Genomic DNA, 13,608 nt, shown 5'->3' with positions numbered 1-13,608 from the left:
AAGCGGTGTGCTGTATATCCTATCACGCTGTGGTAAGGGAGTGCGGGAGCAAGTGAAGTGCAAAGTTCTTTTTTGCCACCAAAATGTTAGATTTCCTCTAACTGGAAAGCTTTGACTCTGCTGGCATGGATAAGGAATAATGGGAATGTGTTGAGACTTCAGTGAACACATGAAGCACATGACTGCAGCATCAGAGAGCCAAGTACGAACAGTGTAAGTGTAAATGTATTATGTGCTGATGTGTCTGTATCCACCCGCAATGCATTCACTAAAACGAAAGAGATGCCATGTAAAAGTAGGGGAGTTGAAAATCACTCGGATTTTCTTGAAAAATACTAACAGATAACTCGTGAGCTCTCTCCCTTTACTGAGGATTTGCTTCAGTGACGATTTTATTTTTTAACCCTTCATAGGTCAAATTTAGCTACCTGAACATAGGTGCACAGCTGCAATTCAATGGCTTGGCTCGGCAGGGCACACGTGTGTGTCATTGGCAGCTATTGCACTTGCCACGTTCTGGAGCAGTAGTTGGACAGAGCAGGGCACCGCAGGTGGCACCGATACCTGCACTTGGGTGACTGAATCTCTTCCAGTAATCTGTCAGAACTTGGTAGTTGGTTTTAGGAGGGTGTCAGTACAGGGGTACCTCTTCCCCATGAGGAGGGAAGTTTATTGCCTCAATAAATACTTTGCAGATTTCTGGTATCTAAGAAACCTCCCAGACCAGCGTAAGCTAACTGTGCTACTACAAGTTTTGGTTTGTTTTATCAACCTGTGACTAGTTCTGTATTAAAACTAGGAAGAGAGACTGGCTGGCTGTCATTCCAGGGAGCTCTTGTTGCTTAGCTCAAACTAAACAAGCTATTTGAGAAGCTGAGTTCTCCATGTCACAAATGTCACAAATACTGTACTGCCCTGCAAACCACTCACAGTTACAGTTCTGGTTGGTTACCTAGTTTAAGAAATTAGATTCTAAGTTTGTGCTCTTAAGAAACAAAGGTGAACAAAACTGCAACTAGTTCTTCACTTCAGCTTTTTGCAAGTGCCCATGGGGTGGCTATTGCATTGCTTGATTTTAGGCATGGAAACGAGGGTATTCTCAAGAAAAGTGGATGCTAGTTTCCCATTGTTTCTGATGGAACTCAAGGCAAGTTTAAAACTGAATAGAAACTATGGGAGGAAGGAGTGGTTCCTCTCCGAGGCCCATGTGCAACCCTGACCTAAAGCAGCTCCCCAGCGTTACGCTGCGTATCCCAGCCTTCGTGGCTAGAGATTGTCCAAAAGCAGTTCTTCCACTGAAAATAGTCCTCTGGGGTGTTTATTAATGTTCCTGCTTCCCATCCAGATGAGTGTGAAAACCATTTATTAATGGAGCAAACCATTTTTTAAGAGAACAGAAATGCCCTATTGCAGGTATCAAAGGTCACACACCTCATTCGCGGCATGGACTCGCACCTCTCTTCCACCTCAAAGATAAAAAGTCTCAAAAGGATGGGTAGGCTTAGACTCACGAAAATGTAGGATGCTGTTTTATTTTCTTGCATTGCACATCTCAAAAAAGAGGGTTTAGGAAAAGTTTATTTGTAATCATACTTATGAAGGCAAAAAGACATTGCTGCTTTAGCCGCCTTGGCTCTTAACATGCAGGACTAGTTCTTAAAAGTAGACATTTAAGCTCTACGTAACCACCAGAGCCCTGTGGTTATATACTGATGCATTAAGTTTGTTGTTGTAAGACTTAACATACCTAATGGTGGAGCAGGAAGCTATTGAGGTGAGAGGGCTTTTTCATAGCCATTTTTTCAGTGCTGACTGTATTACAGGGAACTCCTTTAAACAAGCCAGAATAAAAGGTAGTGGGGAGAATGAGGGCGATCAGTAGTTCTGCTAGTTCAACAGTAGTTCCATTACTCCTGTCTCAACCTGTTTTCCTGGTCGAGGCACCGAGTGGTTTTGAACAGCGTAGCAGGGAAGGAAGCTTGATCTATCATATGGTGTTTGGTACTGGCTCAAGTTGAACTGAAGCATTGTTAAGAGATACAATGCTGACTAGAGATGTTGCTGTGCCAGGCTGCTTTAGTTCAATATATAAGAAGGCAGCATGATGTCATGCGTCATGCTGCTTTAAAACAAATAAGTAGGTATCTTGTGCAATGGTACAAAGTTAAGGTGCTGTGTCAGTAATTATTTCCAAGACTTTGGTATGCCTTTGGGAAATGCCATTTCTAGCCAAATCTCACTTTCTGTTCAGAAGGGGTGAAGCATGAATTTTCCATTAACGTGATGTTGTTCTAGTACATACAAAATGCAAAAGCATTTTAAAACCGTGGTTTTACTGCATTAGTTTTGTAGCGCTTTCGAAAGCGCTTCCTTCTAGCTCACTGCTGGAAAATGAGTTTCTGCTGTTTTTCCATGCTGAGTCATCTTGGTGATAGCCTTAGTATTGCTAAAGTGAAAGGTTTAAACTTCTGCCCCAGCCCTGTTCACATGCCAGCCTCCCATGCATGCTTCCGCCAGAGCAGCGTCCCTGCTGTTCTGGGTCACTTCTTGCTGCAAGGCTGGGGCTGAACGCTTGCAAAGTTTCAAACACCCTTAATAATAACAACAACAACAACAACAACACAGTAATGATGCATAGCACGGACTGCTGGTTTCCAGACCCTGTCACCTCCTGACCATACGATGGCGCCTGCGCATGCATGATCTATTCGGTTGCCTTACTGAAATCACGGGACGCTACTTGTCATTCATCAGTTCTTCCACTGCCCTAGTTATTTTGGCACAACTGGCTTAATAGCTGGTGTTCACTTACCAGAATGCTCAAATTACGAATGAGCTCTGGCTTTGTGTTGCTTCTCCTGTTTCTGTAAGGCTACATCAATATCTGCACACCCGATTTCCCGTATGTCTCCAGTCCATCCTATTTGCATAGTAAAAGTGCTTGTTTCACACCTTTCCACACTAAACCTAGGTAGAATAAACATTTTTACAGAGGTTTCTGTATGTAGTGAATAACGTATCAGCTGTGACAGTCAAAAACTATATATAAAGTGATGCAAGTACGTAAATAAGTTCTCCTCCTTTCTTTACCTTGAAAGGATTAAAACCAAAACAAAAACCCAAACAAGTGTCCTAACAAGGCAATGTGCAACAAAGAAGGAATCACAATAAATTTTGGTGTCAAGGAACAAGCATCCTGTCAAAGGAATTACCTCAAATATTTAGACAAATACATACCCTTCAGTGTCTTTTATAAAATACAAGGAACTAGAACACCGTGATCAAGCAGGAATGAAAACTGTTGAAATATTTTAGTTGAAATAATGTTAATATATATGACATTTACTTGAGGAAGGCTTCATTAAGAAATGGCATGGTATGCATTTATAAAACACCTGCTTTTCAGTTGAAGCAGTTGTTTTCTCAAGCCTAGTATACTTTAAAAAAAATATTTTAGTACATTTGAAAAAAATCCTAAGATTTACAAGTTAAGTCTCAAGTTCCACAATCCTTAGGATTCAAATGAATTGGGGCACCACCTCTTATTTATCTTTATTGCATCTCTGTGGACATTTGTACAGAAATCTAACATACCAGACAGGCTTTGTTAGGTTATTTAGAAAGCCCCTTCCCCTGCCAAACATTACACAATTCTATGTTTAATTAGTTCCATTTATATAGTTTATGATGAAGACCTGAAAAGCATTTTCTCATGCAAGTGTGCCTTAAGGTTCTCTGATTCATTCTTCCTGTTTTTTCTTAATCATTTATTTGACTATGTAATCTATTATGAATTTCAAAATATTTCATTTTTAATGTAGTCCTAAGCACTACACATACAGAATTAAGTCACAGCTTTTGCAAGTTTTCTTGAAAGCAGCTTTTTTTTCACATGGGTGACTCGCACTGGGCATTCTTTTGTACTTTTTCCTGGCTACAGCCAAAATGCTGTTGATAACAGAGTTTAGCAACAAGTATTTTTCTTCCTTTAAATTGTTTCCCATTTATTCCTTTGGCAGTAATTGTATACAACTTACTCCTTTATAAATCTAACATGGAGCTATGCTTCCCACCAAAAATAGGTATGAGAGTGTGAATAGTCCTTCCACAGCAACCTCAAGCATTCATGGATTCTCCACATGGTTTTGGCTTCTTGCCTCTTGCCTAGTTGTTTGGCAACATGCGAGTTAAACATGCTGAGCCAGCGAGCACCCGCACAGCCCTGCAAACCATGTACCTGTACACTTTAAGCACACTAATTGTCCTGTTAGCACCAGCAGGACCACTATGCGCTTAAAGGTGAGCTTATGCTTTAAGTGTTTTGGAAACTCTGTTCTTAAATTACTTCCATTTTCCTGAAGGTCCAATTCTTCCTTTACATTGTTTGCTACCTCACGCTGTTCCTTATTCCACCAATCAGTACGTTCACACTGGAAATTTGGTTTTTTTCAGTTAAAACTTAACGTTTGTCTTTGAAAGGATTTTGAGCTTAATGGGAAGGTCTGTTTTGACACGTAACATCACAGAAGAGTGGACTCTTGGTACTTACCAGTGCAAAATGGCAGCTTACGCACTGTTGAAAAGTGGTTCCATGTATAAGCAGATCACAAACTCCTATCAATTTAAGTAGAGCACAGACTCCACTCCTCAAGTCAGGCGAGGACAGGGAGAGAGGAGGAGCTTTTTCAGAGAACCCTTTCCTTTTAGAAGTTTAATCTGTGCTCTGCTTCTTACTTTTGCTGCATTCTTGCTTTGAATCCCGTTGGGCCAACCCTGTATGACTTGCATTTTCATGTAAAGATTAGAAAAGAGATTGCTCGATTCTGTGCCAGAGGAACTAAATTTTCAGTTTTATGTAGGATCTTTCACCTGAGGATCTCAAAGTAGGCTTAAGGCTCACTCAGAGTGCAGTTAATGTAGCTATCAGAGTTTTGCTGGAAAGAGAGGAAGTAACACGGCTTAGAACCAACAAACAAGGGTTGGTATTGGGACCAGCACTGTTCAACATCTTTGTCAGTGACATGGACAGTGGGATTGAGCGCACCTTCAGCAAGTTTTCTGACGACACCAAGCTGTGTGGTGCAGTCTATCCGCTGGAGGGAAGGGATGCCATCCAGAGGGACCTTGACACGCCTGAGAGATGGGCGGACCAGCGTGAACCTCATGAAGTTCAACAAGGCCAAGCGCAATCTCAAGCTCAAATACAGCGTGGGTGGAGAATGGCTTGACAGCAGCCCTGAGGAGAAGGACTTGGAGGTGTTCATCAATGAGAAGCTCACTATGAGCCAGCAGAGTGCACTCGCAGCCCAGAAAGCCAACTGTATGCTGGGCTGCATCAAAAGGAGCGTGACCAACAGGTCAAAGGAGGTGATCCTGCCCCTCTACTCTGCTCCCATGAGACCCCACTTGGCGTATTGTGTACAGTTCTGGGGCCCCCAACACAAGAGGGGCGTGGACCTGTTGGAGCAAGTCCAGAGGAGGCCACGAAGATGATCCAAGAGCTGGAGCACCTCTCCTATGAAGACAGGCTGAGAGCTGGGCTTGTTGAGCCTGGAGAAGAGAAGGCTCCAGGGAGACCCTAGAGCAGCTTCCAGTGCCTAAAGGGGGCCTGCAAGAAATCTGGAGAGGGGCTTTTGACAAGGGCATGTAGTGACAGGACAAGGGGGAATGGCTTTAAACTGAAAGAGGGGAGATTAAATTAGACATTAGGAAGAAGTTCTTCACTATGAGGGTGGTGAGGCCCTGGCACAGGTTGCCCAGAGAAGCTGTGGCTGCCCCATCCCTGCAGTGTTCAAGGCCAGGTTGGATGGGGCTTCGAGCAACCTGATCTAGTGTGAGGTGCCCCTGCCCACAGCAGGGGGTTGGAACTGGATGAGCTTTAAGGTCCCTTCCAACTCAAACCATTCTATGATTCTATAAAATACAATCCTAAAAAACTGTTGTCTTTACTCCTTTACTCTAGCAGCAAATTTTGTTCCTATTAAAGTCTTACTGCAAACAAGGTTTGTCCCTCAATGTAATGGTTGGTTTTGTAATGCCCTGCTCTCTTGTTACGTATTAGAGAAGTAGGGAGGGGCTGTGCTATTTCAAAATACATTGCTTTCGTAGCCACTGAAGCAGATGGCCCTCAGGGCCATCTACGACTTCATTAACCAAGAAGAGAAAATAGAAGTACTTTTCAATGATTTGAATGTTCTCTAGCCTTTCTTTTGCAAGATCTGTGAGTGCTGACTTCCACCAACGTATTGAGTTGAATATTTACTAGCCCTCTTACCATTATTACATGTACTCACCAAGAACTCTGGATGCAGTATCTTTGATTCATGGACATATAAGGCAAATGAAATGTGAGCTTACAGAGTTATAGGGTAAATCTTAGATTGTTGGGGTTTTTTTACCTCCCTTCCCCCCAAAACCAATGAGTTTAAACTAAGAGGATGTTATTTGAAATGGCAGAATAAATAATTAACCTCCATATCCCATTAAAAATTCCTTTAAGCTTGCAGTTAATAAGGAAGCACTAGAAAGAAAATGGCCTGTGAAACCCTATTTTTAACAACTAAGAACTCTAGTGAGTATTTGCAAACCAAGGTGTTTAAAAGATTTTAATGCAGCCATATAACTTGTCAGTTCTCCATTCTCCATAGAATGCCAGGAAGCCCTGCTCAACACAAGGACCACACTGATGTTTAAATATAAGATCTTTTTTCATTTTTTTCTTTTCAATTTGGAAAAAAAAAAAAAAAAAAAAATATCAAAGTTTGGGGGGGGCTATTTTAACAAGGGCAAATAATCTGCATTTTGATCTCAGGCAGCTGACAAAACTGTCTGGAATCTTCCCAAAAACATCAGTTTGAGGCCAACACCCCTTACAGAAAATTTCAGACTTGGGAAAGCTGGCAAAGTTTTGTGAGCAACTAAAACCTGTGTAATGTGAAATGTCAGCTTCCAAATGAGTGACACTACACTGCACGTTGCTAATACTTCTAAATAGAGAGGTTATCAGAGAGAGGTCACAGCTGTAGAGATTTCATATTTGCCTTACATTTTCACCCATTTAAACCTACTGGGTCAGTACAAACCTCTCGACTTCATAGAACACTACCATAAGAAAGACTGTAAATATCTGGACCCTCTTGTGATCTTTCTTTCCAACTATCTTGCACAGCACAGCACAGGCAGACCAAACACAAGACCTTTGCTTTCCTCCTTTGGGTCCAAACAGCCAGGGGTTTCTTACATTGGACACAGTTCTCAAAGATGAATGATGATATTTGCATAAAAACCATGTCAGTTGGTTGTCAGCCTGATATATCTGAACACATTTTTAAATTACTCTTTCTTTATAAGTGGGAAGCATTGGAAGGTCTAAATCTGAATTCATTGTTCAGTCCCCAAGCAACACTGACAAGATATTCTCAGATCACGTTTCACTGTTCAGCTGTGTATTTCCCACTCCTTTGCTATTCAATATCCTAACCTTATCATGATGAACTTCCTCCAAATGGACACATCGCCACGCTTCTTTCATAGATTTTCCTCTGATACCTTATATTTCAGCATTACACAGATCTCACCAACATCTACATTGGGACTTTGGAAAATTATGTTTTATAATGCTATGAAAATGTTCTTTGAAAGACTTTTGGTTTACCTGATAAGCATTTTAATGGCAATTTCTGAAAAGGAATTACGTGTACTAATACAGGTCAATCTTTGTTTCATTACTTCATCATTGCAACTAGTTTTCTCATCAAAAAGAAAGTATTTCTTACAGCTTCGCTCACCTTCCTTTGCTCTTGAGCCAAGCATTTTGGCTGCCTGTGTGCATGGGCAGTTCAGTGAGCATCACAACTTTGGCTGTCAAAATCTGTCCTAGATTTGGAGACTGGTAATACAACCATGCTGCTGAATAAAACAGAAGAGCATTTCTGATCTTAGAGGTGATTATCAAGCTATACCATGGGGTGGCTCAGTATCCCTGAGTGCATATGGCACTTTAGTCCCCGAGCCTCATGGGTTGAAGCGAGTTGGTGGTTTTGCATTGCATGTGTTGGTATGGGCTGAAATGTGCCTGTCCCAGGGGCTAAGTCGCAGCCCATTCTTCACGCAGTGTTTCCAGGTCCTGCATGGAAACCCTTGAGACCATCTACCCTGGGACACTTTTGGAGAACGACCAAGTGGTTGCTGGGGCATAATGAAGGGCTGGTGACAGCAAGTTGGTGGCAATATTCTCTTGTGGTAGTGATAAAAAGACCCGTTCCTGAAGCAGTCAGCAAAGAAAAACAGGAATAGGGTCTTGGTTGCCTGTAGAAGGCTTGCCAGTATTTAGAAATATCAATCCTGTAATATCAGAGACTGGAGAGAAGGGAGAAACAGGCACCGCTGTCTGAGTGCAAGCATGGACACTAGAGGACCCTACAGAATTAAGTGTCTCCAGAGGTTTGTATTAATAATTACATTAGTTTAACTTAAAAATGCAAATCAGCACCTTGACAATTCTTTAGAAATTATGAGCAGCCCTATGGGGACTACAGAAAGGGACAAGAAGATTTTGCTGTCTACTACACTGCAACCAGGTCTGGGCATGTCTTGACACAGCAAAAGGAATGATTTGAAACTGTTCTTAAATAGAAAGCATAGAACACTAAAAATACGACTTCAAGAAATCATATTCTCCTAGATACCTGTACTTCCTTCCACTTCTGAACAGGCAGGGGAAGATTGCCACAGATGGCCTAATATGAATCTCTCTATGGTGTAAGCCACTAAATTTCACTCACCCCTTTTTGAACAAAGGGACCTTGACCCAGGCAAAAATGCCAGCAAGCCATCCAATCTTGAGCTGAAGGCATCAACGGGAGGAGAATCCATCCTGTCCCTTCTGTTTTGCTTGTGGTTGATGGCCTTTTACCATTTAGAAAGTCAAGTCTACATTTTTAAATTGAATCCATCTTCTTTAAACTTCAGCTATCAATTTCAGTTATGTCTTTCTCAAGACTAAAGTGCACACATCTAAGATTTATGTATCTCTCTTTTTTATTCCTATCATTATTAAACAGCTAGACCTTGAAAGCCTCTGAATCCTTTCATGATTCTTTGTGGTCTCTCCAGTTTTGGGTCTATTTAAAAAAAGAGGACTCAGCAGATATAAACTCACCTTATTTCTACTACCTACTCTACTGTTAGCATCCCCAAACAGCACTAGTCCTTTTCGTCCCACATGTATAATAGAATCTTTTTGAGGTGGCTTGTGATTGTGTCCCTTTGATCTTTTCTAAAATCTTGGCTTTCCAGGAGTCATTAATACCTTCTAGGTATACAATTTGCATTCATTAATCCTAGATGCATAATTTTGCATTTGGACACATAAAGATATAACTTAAGTGGTTCCATTTACAAAATAATCCAGTCTGTGTGATTGTTCTGCATTACTGTCTTTTCCTCATCATCCACGTATACTCACTCCAGGGTCTTTCTCACAGCCACAAATAAAATCAGTGGCAATGGATGCTTCCAAACCACGATGGAAATGTTGGACTGTAACTAAGGCTCCACCTCTGTGAACAATCCAACAGTTTATTTTTGTAATGTTACTTATTTCTTTGGATCTCTCAGTCCCTCAGCTTTTAAGCTATTTAGCATATTGTACTGAAACCAAGTGAGACTTGGCGTGTGCAGTATGAAGCACCCTACCAACATCTACTGCATCAACACAATTTTGTGCCGAAACCTTTCACCTAGTCAAGTAATGAAGCTCGGTGTGTTTGCCAAGATCTCTTTTCCTTAAGCCACACATACAGGTATTAGTTATATTCCTGCCCTTTTACTTTTTATCAAAGAAATCCATGTTTCCTTTTCCCTTATTTTGCTGAGGACTGATTTTAACATGACAGGCTGGCTTATTAGTACCTGACTCATCCCGCTCAGACAAACGGGAACTGTCCCTGATATCACCCTTTCTGAAACGGCTCAAGCCTTCTGAGATTTACATTTATTACTGTAAATGGACCAGCCACCTTCTCTGCTGACAAAGGCAGGCAGGAGTGCATTTTGAGGCATATATAACTCTACATTTCTCCTGTACTTGTAATTCTCACTAGGCATTTTCTACTGATTACTGTCCACTAACAGCTCAAGAGGTCTAACAGACTTTTGGTCTGACAGTCTTTCCTTTGTTACATTTATTTTTAAGACTCCAGGGTTAGGACTCTGGACCTGCAGACTAAATAGTATCAATAGAATGACTGCTTATCCCTCATACTTCCTTTACTTTGGGACACAACCTTGCAGAGTTGCTTGTAGACTGAAAACCACTTTATTCAGTCTTCATGAACTACAGACATACTTTGCTGGTTTTGTCACACGAAAAACAGAAACTTACTCCACCACCCCTTTTTCATCTGATGGAAATATACATTGGCTAAAATCTGTTGTTGCTAACAAACTACAAAGCTCTTTGTCTGCTCAATCCTTGTCTGTTGTATCCTTGTGACACAAGCAGTATGAAAACAAGAATACTAAATACTCAGGTGTTTGGTTTCTTTAGAAATCCATTTTTTTAAAATGCATGTAGTCTTTGATTCATATCACGGGTTGCTTCAATGAATAGCTGAGAATTTACTAGAAGAGGTAATTCACTTTTCCTGGGCATCAGAAGTGTTTTACTGCATAGTAGTATTAAAAGCACTGCCTCAAAAGCACATGTGCAAGGTTTTGTATTTAACTACCCCAAACTGTTTCTTGTGTAGTTAATTTCAAAGGTGGACCACAGCCAGCTAAAATTAAAAGATGTTTTTTTCCCCTGACTCTTCTTTCCACTAAGTCATCAGCTACTACAGTTGGGAAATAAACCTTTTTACCACTGTTACAAGCATTTAGTTATTCCTTTTTAATCAACTGACTGCAGGTAAGCATTGGTGTATGCGCAATATTACGAACAACTAAAATAGAAGTTATGTAAGACTTTAGTTCCTTGGGTAAGATGACAGTACTTTCTTTTTATAGACAAATTTCAAATAGAAGCTAGAAGACAGAAAAATTATTCGTAGAATTTCCATGAAAATATATTAACAGAAGACTATTCTGCAAGAAATAAGAACAACCCCACCACTTTCTTGCCTACTCAGCCTCTAATTTCCCTCTGTCACTGTGGCTGCATAGGAAAAATACGAACAGATCCCTTCAGCAGGCTCAGTATTTTTACTGTACAGTGAAGTAACCTTGATTCAACTCAAAATGACCACTCATCACTAGTCAACAGGTTCATCAAGGTTGAAAAATTGCTACTGTTAAAGGAAACACGATAATGAACTGGATGATAACTCAGTTCATTGTAAATCAAGAAGCAAATACATCTTTACCTGAATGCCTTCAAACCAGTCAACGCAAAGTTGATGACCCTTAACTCAGCATATCATAACCCAGGGCTGTTAGCAATAGAGGACCAAAAGCCTGAGAAATCTGGCAGGGTTACTGGTGTTTGCTAAGCATGCTGCCAATACCTGGAAAGGGATATAAACAAGACACAAGACAAACAGGAAGGAACTGTGACTGAAAATGGGTCTTTACTAATTTTTACCATTTATTCACACGTAAATTATCAGAGAGATGGATCAAACATTACCAGCACTACTGAATTACAGCCATGCCAATTTTTGATGACTTGAAGGACAAACTGTTTATAAGATTACCTACATGGAACCTGGTCATAACATTGTAATAGCCAATGTGATAATTAAGTGTCCAAGTAAGAAATTACCAGCACGTAGCTTCAGAACTAACTTCATGCTAAGTACGTGTATAATTTGAAGAGGACATCTGGCAAAAGCCACCAGCTTCATTTGCTTTTGTGAGGGCAAGTCAGCTACAGCATGGTACCTACTGCTGGGTGACAGTAAAACAAGCTCTAGGGAAGAATACAGAGAAACATTGGATCACAGGTAAAATCAGAATCAGAAGATAGGGGCTCTGTTCCCAGGACTGTGGGAACAGATAAGTCACTAACAACTGAGCTATGAACTTGTATATACAAGTACATTCTGTCTCTGACCCAACCCAATCACTATCGTTTACAAGGTACTTTTACTATGTGCCTACTCCACTCCAAAAAATGCAAACTACAAAAACATCTGTGCAAATAAGTTATGCTATACTGCTACAAAATGGTGCAAGCATACCTATTGTATCTGCAGTTTTCAAATGCATTCTGGCCTTTGGACTCCTCCATTAGCTGCGAGAGCAGAAAAGGCTGTGAACATCAGTTGTAAACATGGGTTCCCTTCTGGCAGCTCCACTGATGGGAGTTACCCTGTTCCTGACCATACCAGGCTGTTTGTGGCCTACTGGAAACCACAGTGGCTGGGGACAACATATAGGTGATGGCTACATGAGGACAAAAATGTCTCTCCAATGATTCCCAAGCTGCTGGTATCTGGCTCCTGAGTAGTAAAGAACAAGGGGTAAAGGTGAAATGGTTATATATAGACAGGGGAATGGCCAGCCAGTCAAGAAACAAGAGATTCACATCTTCACAAACTATCCAGCCATCTGCCTTTTAATGCTATCACAGCTTTTTTGAGGTCTTCCCCTGCAATGAAAAAACAACTGGATATGCTGAATCTTTGAGGGTAACGTGCCCTGTATTCGGGACTTCCACTCCCTATGCGAATGACAGACTGATTAAGATGTCCTTTGAATCAAAGACCTTACAGGATATCCTTCTGTTCGTTACAATCTAGGCACTTTACATTTGTTGGAAAAACTGGCTTAAAAATCATAGAATCATTGAAGTTGGAAGGCGCCTCTGCAGACTGTCTAGTCCAACCCTCCTGCTCAGAACAGGGTCACCTACAGCAGGTTGCTCAAGGCTCTGTCCAGTTGGGTTCTTAGTATTTCCAAAGACAGAGACTTCACAATCTCTCTGGGAAACTTGTTCCACTGTTTGAACAAATGCAGTCTTTTCTCCTTACATTTAAACTGAATTTCCCATGTTTGTGCCATCACCTCTTCTCCTTTCGCTCAACACTACTGAGAAGAACCTGTCCCTGCCATTTTTATTTCCCTCATCCCATGTCTATACACACGGATAAATCCCCCTGAGCTTTCTCTTCTCCAGCTGGACTGAGCAGTCCCAGCTCTCCCTGCCTCTCCCTGTACATCGGATGCTCCAGCCCCTTAACGATTTTAATGACCTAGCTCCTACAAAAGCATTCTATAATACAGACACTCAGAGACAGGTTCCAACCAAGGATCTCAACAATGAATAAATAAAACCAATGTACAGTTTGACCATATTTTTACTTCTCTATATTAGACCTACCTCGCTGTTGATTACAAATCTACCATCATCTTTCTCTGCTCTCGTTCCTCTGGCTTCCTCCATCCTAACAAGAACGTTTACTTAAGCCTATTTTACATTAATATCACATGTACGGTCAAGCTCAGCAATTCTTTTTAAGGTAAATATTTTAGGACACCCTTCTGCAATACAGATCTAAGCTGACTCTACAGAAGTTTAAGTAAAACTCCATGGAATTAAATAAAAGGAATTAATTTTTGAAGTAGCATGGTTCCTCTTTCATTCTCATATTATGGTTAAAATCCGCA

At 40.9% G+C, this 13,608-nt stretch overlaps 1 long non-coding RNA gene across 1 annotated transcript; it reads right to left on the bottom strand.

Moving 5' to 3' along the window:
• Window positions 1-6,460: 6,460 nt before the first annotated feature.
• On the bottom strand, window positions 6,461-13,314 carry LOC115601152. The gene is made up of 2 exons (XR_003989251.1): window positions 11,364-13,314; window positions 6,461-8,263 (listed from the first exon to the last, which is right to left on the bottom strand). It is a non-coding gene; the product is annotated as an uncharacterized LOC115601152 (long non-coding RNA).
• Between the last annotated feature and the right edge of the window lie 294 nt (window positions 13,315-13,608).

Source organism: Strigops habroptila, chromosome 2 (genome assembly GCF_004027225.2).
Source record: "Strigops habroptila isolate Jane chromosome 2, bStrHab1.2.pri, whole genome shotgun sequence".
Classification (NCBI taxonomy): Eukaryota; Metazoa; Chordata; class Aves; order Psittaciformes; family Psittacidae; genus Strigops; species Strigops habroptila.
The sequence above is the reverse complement of the archived record's forward strand: the minus strand, read 5'-3'. Positions and strand labels throughout refer to the sequence as shown.